Below are 13,138 nucleotides of genomic sequence, written 5' to 3' on the forward strand. Positions count from 1 at the left end.
TTTTTGTAAAAAGATAACAATGTTAGCCTTTTCTGCAGCTATAGGGCATATATGGTATCACTCTTGGCTGGAAGCAGTGCTTAAACAATGGAAAAAACAAAAACTTTGTCCAAAAACCTCTCATGTTTAACTGTTTCCCACTTTTTATTTGGTCATTTTAGCCTTTTTGGCCAGGGTGAAGGGAGTATCTGCCATCAAACAAGAAGACAGCTTGATGTTTGCTAGTTCACCTTACATACATTAATGTAATAACGTGGTTAGCCTACTCAACGTAAATTATACACGAACAACATTAAGCTACTCACGCAGAGAAGAACGGCTGCTGCTGCCATCATCATCCTCATCATTTCTGCTACACTGGCAGGGCTAGGGGCCAGGACTCTACTCTTCAGCTTTTTGGGGGATGTTGCTAACTCTTCGTCCGATAACAGGCACCACACCTGCAGTAGATGCGCTCGGTGTGAGGTCTCGCAGCAAGCTATCAAATACGGCGCATTTTTCGGCTTTTAAAAAAACGCTATGCGTCGCCAGGTGTTTCATCGGATTTCAGGTGTTACCTCCTTTCCACAGTATCACCTTAAAGCACTTGTTGCAGGCTGCTGAGTTTGCATCTTTTGCTGTGAAGTACAGCAAGACTTTTGACCGCTTCGCCTTGGGCATTTTTAATCTGTAGCTCTGCTCCAAAAGAACGTACGTACCTGGACCCGCCTACTATCCCCGGAAACGTAAAATGATTGGCTAGAATTCAAAGTGTATCACATCTCAGGAAAAAAAGCACCGAAATAAAGCACCGAAATGTGCGCTGCTTTTCGGTCTGGTTACTACCGTTTATGTCAGAACCGGTGCCATCATGGGACCGGATACCGGTACCCATCACTACTAAGAACACTCATTTTCTCACACCATTTTGTCACCAAACATTTGCAGTCAATTAGTCATAGAACACTCAATCCTTTATTTTGAGTATGTTTTGTAATGTACTGTCTAGCTCTAAAGCTTCAATCAGCAGACAGAGTGATGATTCCCTGGAGAGTAAAAAGTTGTCTTCAAATGATCATTTTTGTACTTTGTCCATCTTTTTGGATGGACAAAAACCAGCCTTCAGAGCTTTGTCCCAGCTCTGAAGGCTGGGACAAAGTGGCCAGCCTTGAGCTTAGACCTATGTCGGACTCACTTTATGAAACCAAAACCTTTTGTCAAGTCAAATCCTCACCATCTGTTCTGCAATCCCTTCAAAATTCCCAACCTTGCCATGTTTCACTATCCCTGGTGATGTGATGAAAGTAGTGTACCACACATGCACAATAACTAAGAATGTAATTTTCTGCAGTGCAGGCCTGTGAGGAAATATAAAGATGATTTAGTTCCTCACATTGCTGGTGCAGCTATAATTCTTAATCCAAGCGGCTGACACACAACACACAAAATTCAGACTTCAAAGTTAAAGCATAAAATGTATCATTGGATTTTGTTCACACTGACACTTAGTCTGTGTTCCAGTGTGTCCACAAGGCCTTGCATATACACTAAATGCATATATGCATTAAAATGTTCTAATCAATATAACCTATTTAAGCTGATACTTTGGAGTCATTTTATCCATTTAATTAGTTTCAGCTTAAATGCTCTTAGCCACCTTGATTCAATGAAAGGATTTAAAACCTGCTGCCCCGAGCAGGCGGTATGCAGGAAAGTGAATCCATTGCAGATCTATATAGCTTAGTTTTAACACAGAACAAAATCCCACCTACTCAGTGGTCATTCATCAAGTACATGCTATCCACTGCTCTGAATGTGTGAGTAGCAACATGAAACAGGGGCTGAATTTCTTGGAAAAACACCATAAAAACTGGTCAAATGTTATGTTTTATTGAGTTTTCCTTTTGACAGTTACATAAAAAAGTGAATATCTATCTATCTATCTATCTATCTATCTATCTATCTATCTATCTATCTATCTATAGATAGATAGATAGATAGATAGATATCTATATATATAAATAGATAGATAGATATCTATATATATAGAGAGATAGATAGATATCTATATATATATATATATATATAGATAGATAGATAGATAGATAGATAGATAGATAGATAGATAGATAGATAGATAGATAGATAGATAGATAGATAGATAGATAGATAGATATTCGGATAAAGACATTTATAGGAATTTGGAGGAACATTAAAATGCTAAAATCAGTTGAGCCCTATTAATCTAATTTAGCGTAATATTTTAAGTTGCTACAGGTCATAAGCCAGGGTACTTCTGGTGCAGTCAGGGTGAATAGCAGAGCAGGAGATTGATATCTAGCCCTGCTTTTCTTAAATTATTATTTTCTTATTATTTGTTCTGTCCTATTATTAGCATGTCATTCATGTGTGAACCATTTTAAATTCCACTGAACTGCACAAACAGTGCTGTACAGGAAATGTTTTGTCCAGTTTTCCCATTGTGAGGCTTAGCACAGAAATCTGAAAAGTCAAAATTCTAGTCTTATAACTACTGAAATAAATATTTTAAAAAGCTATATTTGTATAATGTAAAAACTATGAAAAGAGGATATATACTTTATATAAACCAAAAGATTGCAAAAAAAAAATCAAGTTATGAGAATGGGTACATAGTTTTAAAGCAGTGTTTTTCAACAAAAAGCAGCTCAGATTCTTACTTATGTGCTACCAGATTGTCTTGCTTTGATGTGCACTTTGTCTATGAGACACAGTATATGAGTTTCCATAACCAGCACCTCTCCACAGTCCAGCATGTGCAGCTGCAGAAATGTCTTTTCTTCTTAATCAGATAAATACTACACTTCGTACCCGAGTTTAAATAAACCAACCACATTCTAATCAGACTGAGCAATCATAGCGCTGAGGCAGACAGGTATGTGCTAACACAGCAGTGAATCTGAGAAGACATGTAAAAGCGTATTCTCCCATAATTACTGCGTATCATTTTCATATGGTTAATGCACTCACTGCAGATGAAAAAATTAAGAAAAAAGCAAGACACCCATGTTCACATGTACCTGCTTTAACTTGTGCTAGTGTTCTCTGCATGTTCCCTAAACACAACGGTGCTTTACTAGCTCTAAACCCAACAACAAAACTAAAATTAAGGACTACAGCTCCTTATTCCGCTATCACGTAGTAAATGTTTTTGGGTGGTTTCATAAGCTTTCTTTAGGGAAACTTCTGGTGAAACGTGCTGAAAGTTGAAACAGCTTGATTCGCGGCCAAGGTCTTACAAGAGCGGGAATAGCGAAGCGAACAATTTGAACTTAACACAGTAAATGATGCCATGATCCTGATAAGCAATCGTGAGATCAAGTCCTTTGCTGCAGTTTAATAAAGCTCCTTTTGTCTGAAGCATGTGTGTGAAGAATCTAGCACTCAGTAGCTATGATAGCATCTAAACTTGGCAGTGTCTTTCTTGGTGTCATTGCCGTGCAAGTGTAGTTTAATGATTTTTATGCATTTATATATTAGTCTAAGTGTGCATTTTGCTTCAGGAGACAGCATATAAATAATTCATGTTCTCTCTCTCTCTCCCCCCCCCCCCCCCCTTCCCTTTGGCATGTGGGTGTATGTGCATATCAAGTGTGTGTGGTTATGTTGGCAGGATGTGTGCTGTGCTAGTCTGGGCTCAGTGGTTTTACGATGTATATCAGGCAACTGCTTGGTCTAGCATCTAAAAGATCAAAAATAAAAGCTGTTAGTCTAGAAAAATGGCAACTGTGAGATACTATTTCACAATCGGACACCCACATAAATGTGTGTGTTGTACATACAAGCACACACCAGCGGTCGCTTCTGTTTTCAACCCCTTTTCCTGGCATTCCTAAGCCTGTGTTGACCTTTAAACTGGGAGGTCAGATAACATCTCAGGAGATGTACTCTACCAGCTGAATTGTTGACTTAGCAACAGTAATTGGTTTGAGTTGAACTTCATGGAGACATTTCAGGGAAAGGTATTCACCACAGATATTTCTGGCTTTGAGGCTTGGGGGGGATTTTACTTCCCCATATTTTGGATTTATTCACTGCCTCAGGCTTTCTAAAGGAGGAATAAACATACCTTATATTCATGAAAATTTAGAATTAGTTATATGAAGTGTGTGATAAGTCCTGTGACCTAGGTCCGGCTGTTTGCTTTTAGAGATAAATTCAAATCAGTGAAGAACTATTTTTTCTCCTTCATTTCTTTGGGGAAATAAACACATACTGTGAATTTTATCCAGAAAAAGCAATATTTTGCTCACAGGGCAAAGAGAGAGACACTCATACGTGGACACATTCATACTGGGCTGCAAGTCATGTCTCAATCAATGTAAGCTGATCCTTGTCATCTGGTTCTGGTTTAGATAGACCCCATTTCAAGACTGATTTGATCTAAGTTCACCCTCTGGCGTTTCTGTTCTTCCAAGTGACTCATTCATCATTGCTTTTCTAGCTGTACATCACACACATGCACACGCACAAGCACCCATACACACATTGCTTGCACCGGTAGTGAGAGAAAAAGATATTTCTTGCACAGTCTTCTCACTTGACCCTGTGTTCCAATATGTTAATCATTTCCTGCTGTATAATCCAATGAAACGGTTGAATCCACTGACTTATTAGATTAGTCAAACTGGTTTCTACATTGGAGAAGCAGCAGCATAACTGGATCTGGACTCACTTGAGTGTAATTTTATTACAAAGACTTTTTGTGTGATTTATAAAACATAAAGCATTCTTTCTGCTGGCTTTAAACATTCTGATGCACTGTTTTCAAATCTTTCCAAAGTGGTGTTATTGGTGTGGTGGTGTTTCTATTACAACATGATTAATATAAGATAACGGTAATGGTCCCAGTGAAGTGTATAGTCATAGTGAAAGAAAAACCCTAGTCATAGGAAATGAATGCATAAGGTTTTTTTTTTATAGCAATATTGAGACTACAACTAGACAAAAATGTTGGGGATTTATAAGGAATGTAGCCCATAAGACAGTCAAAATACTGAAAAACAAGAAAATACCGATAGTATTCAATGAAAAATGCTATGGGGGGAGTAAAGAGTCCAACATCAGCAGAGTAATGAAAACCTTCATATCCAAGTTCAGATGCTTCTCATTTAACTTTTGACCCCCAAAGCGCCTTCCTTTATCCACAGGAGCAGCCCTAAATGTCTTCCTCCTGTTCGCTTTGTCTAAACAGTAGAGGCCTGTAGTTCTGGTGACCCCTCTCTCAAGGCTACTTGATGGACATGTGGCCATAGTTTAACATTGCATGGCACAGCTGTTGTGAAGAACAGTTATCCTTCATGTTTCTTTAAATTGTTATACTGGGGAAGAAAATACAGACACCTCCCTTTTTCTAGGCAGTAAATGCCTGCTTTCATTTCCCTTTCCTTTTTTCTCTGACTTATGGTGTTTGACTTTAACTTCACTCCAGCTCCAGTTAAAATACTTCATGGCATCATTTATTCATGACCCGCTTGAAGCACTGGGAGGTGATTGGCTTGCTGTCATTTTGGGGATCTGGTGGTTAAAACTCTTTCCTAGGGCTGCATTTCTTTTCTATCTTTACTGTACTTTGAGTGCACATCTTTTTGGAGTGATGTATCTGTGTATTTTGGTTATGAACAAACAGAATTAAAGCAAATAAAAGAAAAAAAAAAATCAATCAGAAATGGCCAAAGCTAGGACTTAAATAAAACAGAACTAGAGAAATGAGGATTGCTATATAGCTCTTTCTCTTTGTAATCAGATCCTAACAGCTCTCTTTGTTCTTATGCTGGGGGCTATAAGTAGGCCGGAGAGACATGTGTTGAATGAGTCCATCCCTTTGTGTTATTACATGTCTGTGTGTGTTTAATCATTGAGCAGTGCTTTGAAAATGATACTTCAAGCTTGTGACGTATTTTAAAACCTATGATAATGATACTGATATTGATATTGTAGGTCAGGGGTTAATAAAGCAAGTGAGTATGTGTTAGGGCAGATGTGCATGTTTGCTGAAGTCTTAGACCTCTCATTAGCTCCCCTTTGTGTGCTTTGAAAAACAAATATAAGCAACATGAACAGATGAAAATCACACAGCAGCAAGTAGATCAACATTTACTACTGTTATTCTTAGGAAAACAGAGGTCTTTTAAAATCAGACGTTTTAAAATTAAAATGCTCATTTAAAATAGGAAGGTGACAAAAGGCCACTGACCCAACCTAAACCCCATGGCACCTGCACATTTCTGCAAACTGACTACATAGTCCCTCATAGAAGCTCTTTTATATACAGAGTTGGGAAAACTAACAATTATACACTCGCCAGCCACTTTATTATGGACACTTTTTTAGTACCAGGTTAGAGGGATGGCTGTGGCAAGCAACAATAATCAGGTACGCTGTGACATTTAAAAGACACTCAATTGGTACTAAGGGGTCCAATCTGTGCCAAGAAAATAATATTCATAATATTACACCACCCGCAGCCTAAACCTATTATGATGTAGGATGAAGCCTTGCCTTAATAGCATTTAGACAAAATTCTAACCCTACTATCTAAATGTCACAGCAGAGATTGTAACTCATTATGCCAGACAATATTTTTCCAGTCTTCCATTATTCAACCTTGATGAGCCCTTGCAAATTGGAGCCTCAGTTTCTGTTCTTTGCTGACAGGAATGACACCCAGTGTGGTTTTCTGTTGCTACAGGCCATCTGCTTCAAGCTTTGATATGCTTTGTTATGCTCTTCTGCATATACTGGTTTTAATAAGTGGTTATTTAAATCACTGATGCCTTTCTATACTCCCCTGACCTCTGGCATCAAAAGGCATTTTTGTCCAAAAAATTGTTAGTCCAAAAACTGGATATTTTCTCTTTTTTGGACCATTCTCAGAAGAACCTGTGTGGCACCAACAGCAATCACTTAAATGACCGTTTGTCTTATGAACCTATACTTTAGTCACAACAGAACAAAGAAGATATAAAAAGTTTAGAGTGAAAAAAATATACAATTTTAAGAAAAATAAGGACATGTTTGAATTTGATGACTGGAGTACATCTCAAAAAAGTTGAGAAGAGGGCCATGTTTACCACAGTGTACTGTCCCCTTTTCTTTTAGCAAAAGTCCAAAAATATCTGGGAACTGAAGAGGAATCTTGTCCTCTTCTTGTATGACATAGGAGTTTAGTTGCTTTGCTGTATTCTTCATGTCACCATGCATCAGATATTTTCAAATGGTGAATGTAGTGCCCCCTGAGGAACCAAAGACCACAGACATGCAGAATTGACCTCACAAGTCAAAAGAGGTTTCTCCAGAATCCAAGAATCCTTTGATGATTTTTGGATTGAAGATAATGAGATATTCAAAGTCTTCACAGTTTGTAGATGCCGATTTTGCAGAATGACGAACCTCTGACAGTCCTAATTTCTGACTCCTTCTAAACTCTGCCTCCCACAGATGTTCTTTTTTTATAGTCAGTCATGGTACTGGCCTGTTGCCAATTAACCTAATTAGCTGCAAAATGTTCCTCCAGCTGTTTCATTTCTTTTGTTGCCCCCATAGCAACTGTCTTTTTTTTAACATGTGCAGCTGCTATCAAATTCAAAATGAGCTAATAATTTTCATAAAATAGTAAAATGTATCTTTTCTATTCTATTGTGAAGCAAATCTGGATTTATGTGACTTGCAAAACATTGCACTCTGCTCATTTTACATTTTACTTGTAGCTTAAAACAGGTTATGCACATTTTCTGATATATTTAAAGTAGCTAGAGGTGCTTGGTGAAGCAAACATATTTGTAGAGATCTGCATATCCTCATCTTATGGTCACCAGGGTCATTGCATAATGCACAAACAAACTCCTATTTACATTTTTTTCTGTTATTGCTGTGGAACTGAATAAAAGTCTTTCACATATGTCATGGTTTGCTACACTGAAAAGAATGAATTCCTCTCTGATGGCTGAAACAACTTTTTCTACAAAGAAATAAATATGAAAAGAACGAACCTTATCAAGGGCAGAAGCCCTTTACTGTGCACTAATCGAACAGAAGGACGGAATGAAAAAAGACAAAAAATCTTAGACATTTATTTCGCTATGCCAGTTTGTCATCGAGGTCCCACACCACCACTGTGTTGAGATTACTGAAGAGAGACGTACTCTTACTACAATAAAACTACAAAGAAGTGCACATTTATGGATTATAAGCACTTAAATCCATTGGTTATGAGTCATATAGGATTTCAGACACAGACACACAACCTGCACACACTGCACACCAACTGATATAAGCAGACTTAACAGATAAGGTGGTACTGTCCCTCTGGCTAATGACAAAAGTAGGCATATGGTTCAGCAACAAATATTAAATCACAAATATCATTTCTATATTAGTTGTTACACAGGGAAATTTTAATGGCATCATCAGTCCTAAAATATTCTTATCTAGCTACCAAAAGTGATCGGTAAAAGCATTTGGTAGACCAATAAAAAACATTTACTTATGAGGTTGTTGTCAGATTTTACTATTTGGCTTTAAAGTGTTAAATGGTTAAATATTTTAGAGCTTTATTCTTTACAGAAAACATCTGCTCTTAGCTGGGAGCTTATTTTAGCAAGATTTGCACACTGCGGCACCAAAACTATGAGCTAACAGAGACTAAAAAGCTCTATAGTGCCTGTTGTTGACTGATAATTCTCTGTGGATTTGTCACAATGAGCAGTGCCTCTCAGAACGCATGATTTAGTTTTATAATAAATATTACCAAGCAGCTGTGCTTTAGGTTAATTGCAACAGCAGCTGTGTAGTCTAACAATATCTATTGCTTCTATTAACACTGTGGACCTTATGAATAAACATAGAATATTTGTGCAGTGTTTTAGTCTACTGTTCTCAGATGAGCTCAAGTATGTGTCTGGGATGTTTTGAACGAGGTATATATGCATTTGTGACGTATATATAAGATTAATCCAGTGTTTGGTCAGGGTGTAAACCTATAAGCACCTAAAATAGCCTCAATTTTCTTATTACCACACACATCTAATTACTATACAGTGGTGTATGTGTATACGCACATGATAAATGTAGAGGACATTGTGTCGTCACCCAGGGTAAACACTGAATGAGTCATTCCTTGCCTCAGGTGGATTTCATTAACGAGTGAATAGCATCTATCTTTATCTTAACATTTTCTAAAACAAGATGCAGAGACAAGGAAGAAGAAGGATGAATGAAGCAAGGTTCACTGATGATATCAAATACGGCAACGTGGCAACTGAAAATTGTGCAGACGCCGTAATGAAGACGTTATGAAAAAAGTGATAAAGGGAAAGATCCAAGAGATAATGAAAAGCTGGCATCAGGGGTGTTTTGTCCAGATTTTCATAAAACAGAACAGCCCCTCCTTCCATCTTTCATCCCCATGGTGATGTGTTTATGTGTGTGGGCAGACACTGAGGAGAGAGAGGGCAAAGCTGAGGAAAACCATTAACGGAAGGAAATAAAGAGAGTGCAGAAGAGCAGACTGGTCAATTCCCCAAGGTAGGGGTGGTAAATTATTTTTTCCCCTCTCTGACAGAGCACTTATAACAATAGCAGTAGTAGATACACTTAATATCGTCTACCCCATACACAAAGACATACACGCCCTGGAGATAGCTTATCATCTGCATTTTTATTTAATTACAACAAGTTCTAGAGAAATGTTGGAATGCTTCACCCACCCTGATATTAAAAACGATATTCCTCTGAGCCATCTCTGTTTTTTCTCACTTGGCTGCGTTTACAACTTAATTACATCTTGGTCTCAGTGAGATTACATGTGACAGGACATGCTCCACATGCGAGTCATACTTACCCATATGCTTGCAACAATTGCTCTCACAGTCAATCTCCCATGGACACTCATAAGCTGGAATGTAATTGAATCATTTATTGAATCCTGAAATGTTATATTTCCTGAGCCTGCATGGAGAGCTGCTATCTGTATGTTCATTCATTCATTGCAACCTAAGGAAACAATGATGAAAGGAACTAGGAGGACCAGCCATATTTTCTGTGTGGAAAGCAGAAAAGTAAACACCACTGCAGAAACAGCCCATTATACATAACCGAAACATCTTTGTATCGATTTTCGAGATGACGGTGATTCAAATGCATTAAAGTAATTACAAGTAATAATTGTCATCTTCATTTTCATGATTAAAGTTGATTAATGAGTAATGTTTGCTTCTAACATATGTTTAGAAGCTTCTCGCGCTAAACACCGCACACACATGGTTGCCGTGGTTACCAAACACCACACAAGCATACATTAGTATAATTGCCTCGATAATAACACCCAAACCGAAATGTCAAGAACTCATCAGCATTAGAAAATGAGGCCACGGGCTTCATGGAGATACAAGGTTTTTTTTAATCCAGCAGCTCTGAGCTCATTTTAGAAACATGCAACTCTCGAGCTACCTCTGTGACAAGAGATGTGAGATATCTTCACCTGGGTGATGTACAAAGCACATTGATAGTGTGAATGTGTGTGTGAGTGACACTGTGATATGTGGAAGATGAGGAGACAGGGGAAGGGAATTGAGAAGAATTTCATGCAGTGAAACAATGGGATAAAATGATCATCCATTTCAAATATTCGATAGCATTTTCGGTATGTCCTGTGCGTGATTCTCTTAAAAGAGGACACTAGCCGGGATCCTTATATTTTCTAGCTATCCATGCATCAAGACAAAAAAGATTGTCCCTTACACTTTAATGCTTGCTAGTGTTCTTGAAAATTGTGAACAGGTCGGCAGTTTCCTCGAATTAAGGACGGCTGTATTGAGAGACATTTGTCACAATAAATTGCACTGTTGTAGCCAACTGAATGAAACCACAATATGCTGTTAATCATCGCTGAAATAAGTAATACGTGCACAGCCAAATAGGCATACAGCGCACAGACACCAATCGATACACATCCACAGTTATAAATCTAAACTTGGTGCACTGCACAATTAGGCTGGTTCGGGTCCAGCTACACAGAGTTGTTTGTGTATTCCTGCTGAGCTGCCCAAGCTGTTTATTAAGTGTGTATTCTTTTTTGTGGGTGCATGTGCATTGTGAGTGCATGGCTGCTGGGTCGAAGCAGCCGGGGGAGGCCATCGATAATGACCCCATGTGTGGAGCTCACACCTGTGGGAACAGCCAACCTCAAAAGCGCTGTAAAGGATCATGGCACAGGAGCTGCTATGCCTCAAAGAGACTCCAGAAACCATGGCATTAACTGACAGCACTGCCAATTAGTGGTGTGAACCCTCTGGGTTTTGCCTTTTGCAGACCAAGTCTGTGTAAAATTGCATTTGCACAGAGATAACAAGGTTTGTTTAAGTGTTGGTTTAGAGGAGGTGACCATGCGACACAACACAATGAAAAGCACACTCTTTAAGAAGTCATGGAAAAGGTATGTTAAGATTTTTGGCAATGATTTCTGCAGCAAAACTTTTTTACTATCATATTCTGATTAAAAACCAAGCTGACTAATATGGGGACTTCATCAGTTTGTCTGTAATACCATCTGCATATGGTACTACTTAAAAATACATTTGTTTTAAAGTGCCACTGAAAGTGCCCTTAATGGAGTGTTAAACCTTTGGCCACTGTGCTTTGGAAACTTTTGCCTTCTTCAAAGAGCTAGTTTAAAAAAAATACCTGCATGTTAAATATAGAGCTGGAGCAAGAGAACCATTTAGCGTTTACTCCTCCTAGTTCTAAACTTAATTAATGTAAGTTTAGAATATCATAAAGCTCAATTTTATCATATAGCTTATACTAGTAACCTATTGTTGGTTTGGCCTGCTGTTTTCTGTCAAAGATCTCAAGTAATGTTTATTCAGCATCAGATTAGGAAGGTAGATTTTTATCTTATTATCAGCTTTGTTGTGTTTCGTTGTAGAATGAAAGACTAAATTTATCTCCATGTATTGAAATTTAATGAGGCGAACGTGGCTGGCTGCAGACTGAAGAGGATAAGAAAGACTCCAAAAAAAGACAGGACTGCAGTGTCCTCAAAGCTTCTTCAAAGCCAAAGTGTTCAAAAATATATAAAAACATATCTGTTTAGTCTTTCCGTCCTTTTCAGCTCCCCCACTCTGTCTGTGTTGCTCTCTTCATGGTGTATCCTCTCCTTTATATCTCTTATTCCTTCTGTTTTATCTTTCTCAACTCATCACATTCCGTTCCTCTAATTTTCACTTCGCTTTTTCACTCTTTAAGTTTTTTTTTCTTGAATCCTCCCTCTTCTTAGCTCTCCTCCATCCAAAGGGAGTAAGAGGACTACTTCTCGAGAATTTGTTGAATAATACATGCCTGTTCGAGCACAGCAGAGCTGAGGAGGCTGACATGGATGGAAGAGAGACTATTGAGCTGGATATAGAGTTTTTATAACGTGTGACTATGGAGCATTTATTATGTTGAGAAATGAGCAGACAGGTTCATTACAGGGTGGAATTATAAGATATGATAAATCTTTTAGGTTCTTCCTGGCAAGGGGAAAATGTGTAAAAGCACACATTTATTTTTAGATGTTTTTAATGAGCGTAGAGACTTTTTCATAAACATGTTAACAGTCAGTTCAATGTGTTGATGGTTAAACCTCACTTCAAATATGTATAAGCAAAGATATTGACTCTTATCTGAGATTTGAGGAAGCAGGACGTGTTTGTGGTCTGTCCATTTCTGCAGATTCAGATCTGTCAGACATAAAGGGTCACTCCTGCCCTGTAGCCCAGTGACCCCATCAGACAGTGTTGAATTATGGGTAGTGGCACTTAGGTCTCACAGCTGTCTCACCGCTTAGGGCACAGTGATAGTGAGTCATCTATCTCTACCTCTCTCTCTTTCTCCCAAACACACACACACACACACACACACACACACACACACACACACACACACACACACACACACACACACACACACACAGCAGCTGGACTGCAGAGTCGCTGACATTTAAAAGTGAAGGAAAAAGCAATGAGTGGGAGCTGGAAAAAAACAGAGCTGCAGCCATGATGGTAACAAACACATCAGAGCACCAAAGACTAGAATAGTCATAGATGTGGCCTACTTGTGCTTAAAGCGAGTGTGTGCT

This window comes from Neolamprologus multifasciatus, chromosome 19 (genome assembly GCF_963576455.1).
Source record: "Neolamprologus multifasciatus chromosome 19, fNeoMul1.2, whole genome shotgun sequence".
Classification (NCBI taxonomy): domain Eukaryota; kingdom Metazoa; phylum Chordata; class Actinopteri; order Cichliformes; family Cichlidae; genus Neolamprologus; species Neolamprologus multifasciatus.